This window comes from Salvelinus alpinus, chromosome 14 (assembly GCF_045679555.1).
Source record: "Salvelinus alpinus chromosome 14, SLU_Salpinus.1, whole genome shotgun sequence".
Lineage (NCBI taxonomy): Eukaryota > Metazoa > Chordata > Actinopteri > Salmoniformes > Salmonidae > Salvelinus > Salvelinus alpinus.
In genome coordinates, this window is record NC_092099.1 from 41328879 (window position 1) to 41333878 (window position 5000).

Here is a 5000-nt window from a genome sequence, read left to right on the forward strand (position 1 = left end):
ATCAGACCACCATTTTATTACGTTTGAAATCGCAACAAATAATCTGCTCAGACCCCAACCAAGGAGCATCAAAAGTCGTGCTATAAATTCTCAGACAACACAAAGATTCCTTGATGCCCTTCCAGACTCCTTCTTCCTACCCAAGGACGTCATTGGACAAAAATCAGTTAACCACCTAACTGAGGACCTCAATTTAACCTTGCGCAATACCCTAGATGCAGTTGCATCCCTAAAAACTAAAAACATTTGTCATAAGAAACTAGCTCCCTGGTATACAGAAAATACCCGAGCTCTGAAGCAAGCTTCCAGAAAATTGGAACGGAAATGGCGCCACACCAAACTGGAAGTCTTCCGACTAGCTTGGAAAGACAGTACCGTGCAGTACCGAAGAGCCCTCACTGCTGCTCGATCATCCTATTTTTCCAACTTAATTGAGGAAAATAAGAACAATCCAACATTTCTTTTTGATACTGTCGCAAAGCTAACTAAAAAGCAGCATTCCCCAAGTGAGGATGGCTTTCACTTCAGCAGTAATAAATTCATGAACTTCTTCTTTGAGGACAAGATCATGATCATTAGAAAGCAAATTACGGACTCCTCTTTAAATCTGCGTATTCCTCCAAAGCTCAGCTGTCCTGATTCTGCACAACTCTGCCAGGACCTAGGATCAAGAGAGACACTTATTAAGTGTTTTAGTAATATATCTCTTGACACAATGATGAAAATAATCATGGCCTCTAAACCTTCAAGCTGCATACTGGATCCTATTCCTACTAAACTACTTGAAGAGCTGCTATGTTGAACATAATAAACGGCTCTCTATCCACCGGATGTGTACCAAACTCACTAAAAGTGGCAGTAATAAAGCCTCTCTTGAAAAAGCCAAACCTTGACCCAGAAAATATAAAAAACTATCGGCCTATATCGAATCTTCCATTCCTCTCAATTTTTTTTGAAAAAGCTGTTGCGCAGCAACTCACTGCCTTCCTGAAGACAAACAATGTATACTAAATGCTTCAGTCTGGTTTTAGACCCCATCATAGCACTGAGACTGCACTTGTGAAGGTGGTAAATGACCTTTTAATGGCGTCAGACCGAGGCTCTGCATCTGTCCTTGTTCTCCTAGACCTTAGTGCTGCCTTTGATACCATCGATCACCACATTCTTTTGGAGAGATTGGAAACACAAATTGGTCTACACGGACAAGTTCTGGCCTGGTTTAGATCTTATCTGTCACAAAGATATCAGTTTGTCTCTCTGAATGGTTTGTCCTCTGACAAATCAACTGTACATTTCGGTGTTCCTCAAGGTTCCGTTTTAGGACCACTATTGTTTTCACTATATATTTTAGCTCTTGGGGATGTCATTCGAAAACATAATGTTAACTTTCACTGCTATGCGGATGACACACAGCTGTACATTTCAATGAAACACGGTGAAACCCCAAAATTGCCCTCGCTAGAAGCCTGTGTTTCAGACATAAGGAAATGATGGCTGAAAACGTTCTACTTTTAAACTCGGACAAAACAGAGATGCTTGTTCTAGGTCCCAAGAAACAAAGAGATCTTCTGTTGAATCTGACAATTAATCTTGATGGTTGTAAAGTTGTCTCAAATAAAACTGTAAAGGACCTCGGCGTTACTCTGGACCCCTATCTCTCTTTTGACGAACATATCAAGACTGTTTCAAGTACAGCTTTTTTCCATCTGCATTGCAAAAATCAGACATTTTCTGTCCAAAAATGATGCAGAAAAATTAATCCATGCTTTTGTTACTTCTAGGTTAGACTACTGCAATGCTCTACTTTCCGGCTACCCGGATAAAGCACAAAATAAACTTCAGTTAGTGCTAAATACGGCTGCTAGAATCCTGACTAGAACCAAAAAGTTTGATCAAGTTTATTTCATTCAAGTTTATTTTATATAGCCCTTCGTACATCAGCTAATATCTCGAAGTGCTGTACAGAAACCCAGCCTAAAACCCCAAACAGCAAGCAATGCAGGTGTAGAAGTATGGTGTCTAGGAAAAACTCCCTAGAAAGGCCAAAACCTAGGAAGAAACCTAGAGAGGAACCAGGCTATGAGGGGTGGCCAGTCCTCTTCTGGCTGTGCCAGGTGGAGATTATAACAGAACATGGCCAAGATGTTCAAAATGTTCATAAATGACAAGCATGGTCAAATAATAATCAGGAATAAATGTCAGTTGGCTTTTCATAGCCGATAATTAAGAGTTGAAAACAGCAGGTCTGGGACAGGTAGGGGTTCCATAACCGCAGGCAGAACAGTTGAAACTGGAACAGCAGCAAGGCCAGGTGGACTGGGGACAGCAAGGAGTCATCATGCCCAGTAGTCCTGACGTATGGTCCTAGGGCTCAGGTCCTCCGAGAGAGAGAAAGAAAGAGAGAAGGAGAGAATTAGAGAGAGCATACTTAAATTCACACAGGACACTGGATACGACAGGAGAAGTACTCCAGATATAACCAACTGGCCCTAGCCCCCCGACACAAACTACTGCAGCATAAATACTGGAGGCTGAGACAGGAGGGGTCAGGAGACACTGTGGCCCCATCCGATGATACCCCCGGACAGGGCCAAACAGGAAGGATATAACCCCACCCACTTTGCCAAAGCACAGCCCCCGCACCACTAGAGGGATATCTTCAACCACCAACTTACAATCCTGAGACAAGGCCGAGTATAGCCCCCAAAAGATCTCCACCACAGCACAAACCAAGGGGGGGCGCCAACCCAGACAGGAAGATCACGTCAGTAACTCAACCCACTCAAGTGACGCACCCCTCCTAGGGACGGCATGAAAGAGCACCAGTAAGCCAGTGACTCAGCCCCTGTAATAGGGTTAGAGGCAGAGAATCCCAGTGGAGGGGAACCGGCCAGGCAGAGACAGCAAGGGCGGTTCGTTGCTCCAGAGCCTTTCCGTTCACCTTCACACTCCTGGGCCAGACTACACTCAATCATATGACCTACTGAAGAGATAAGTCTTCAGTAAAGACTTAAAGGTTGAGACCGAGTCTGCGTCTCTCACATGGGTAGGCAGACCATTCCATAAAAATGGAGATCTATAGGAGAAAGCCCTGCCTCCAGCTGTTTGCTTAGAAATTCTAGGGACAATTAGGAGGCCTGCGTCTTGTGTGTGTGTGTGTTGTGTGTGTGTGTGTGTGTGTGTGTGTGTGTGTGTGTGTGTGTGTGTGTGTGTGTGTGTGTGTGTGTGTGTGTGTGGTTGTGTGTGGTTGTATGGGTGTATGTATGGGTGTATGTATGGGTGTGTGTGTGTGTGTGTGTGGTTGTGTGTGGGTGTATGGGTGTATGTATGGGTGTGTGTGTGCGTTTGTGTGTGTGTGTGTGTGTGTGTGTGCGTGTGGTTGTGTGTGGTTGTGGGTGTATGTATGGGTGTATGTATGGGTGTATGTATGGGTGTGTGTGTGTGTGTGTGTGTGTGTGTGTGTGTATGGGTGTGTGTGTGGGTGTATGTATGGGTGTGTGTATGTGTTTGTGTGTATGTGTGTGTGTGTATGGGTGTGTTTGTGTGTGTCAAAGGAAGGATGGAGGTGTATTTTGGGATGTCAGCAAATAGTATGTTTTCCTCTGGTTACCGTTAGCTACAGTATCTGTATCTGTGTACGGTTCCCACTCTAACTCAGGCTGGCCTCAAACCCATCACTGCTCCAGCATGCTTCCATCTGCCTGACCAATACAGCGTGACACCAACAAACTCTCTGACCCGAGTACCATATTACACCCTATTCCCTACATAGTGCACTACTTTTGACCATAAGTATGTAAGGGATTATGTGGCATTTTGGACACAACCTCTCCTCTCACAGCTCTATGTTTACTCAGCACTAGGTGGGAAACAGGTCACACAATAAAAAAAAAATTGTTTAAACCCCTGAGCATGAAAGTTGTTGTTTGTTTATGGTTGCTGTGGTTGATTGGACACAGCAAACACACACAGAGAGGAGAGAGAAAGAGCCTATGCCTTCACTCTGGTGAATCACTAAAACAATACAGAAATACACTACGGGAATAAGAAGGAACAGCACGTCAGAAATCAGCTCAATGTATTTGAAGAATCCGTAGAATGTAACCACTTCTGGGAAAACTGGAAAACACTAAGCAAACGATGACACGAAGAGTTATCTATCCAAAATGGAGATGTATGGGTAAACCACTTCTCCAATATTTTTGGCTCTATAACAAAGAACAAAGAACAAATAGCAAAAACATATACATGATCAAATACAAATCTTAGAATCAACTATTAAAGACTACCAGAACCCACTGGATTCTCCAGTTACATTGAATAAACTACAGGACAAAACACAAACCCAAAAAGACCTGTGGTGTTGATGGTATCCTCAATGAAATTATCAAATATACAGACAACAAATTCCAATTGGCTTAAATACTAAAACTCTTTAACATCATCCTCAGCTCTGGCATCTTCCCCAATATTTGGAACCAAGGACTGATCACTCCAATCCACAAAAGTGGAGACAAATTTGACCCCAATAACTACCGTGGGATATCCGTCAACAGCAACCTTGGGAAAATCCTCTGCATTATCATTAACAGCAGACTCGTACATTTCCTCAATGAAAACAATGTACTGAGCAAATGTCAAATTAGATTTTACCAAAATTATGACAGACCACGTATTCACCCTGCACACCCTAATTGACAAATAAACAAACCAAAACAAAGGCAAAGTCTTCTCATGCTTTGTTGATTTCAGAAAAGCCTTCGACTCAATTTGGCATGAGGGTCTGATATACAAATGGATGGAAAGTGGTGTTGGGGGAAAAACATACAACATTATACAATCCATGTACACAAACAACAAGTGTGCGGTTAAAATTGGCAAAACACACATTTCTTCCCACAAGGCCGTGGGGTGAGACAGGGATGCAGCTTGAGCCCCACCCTCTTCAACATATATATCAACGAATTGGCGAGGGCACTAGAACAGTCTGCAACACCCTA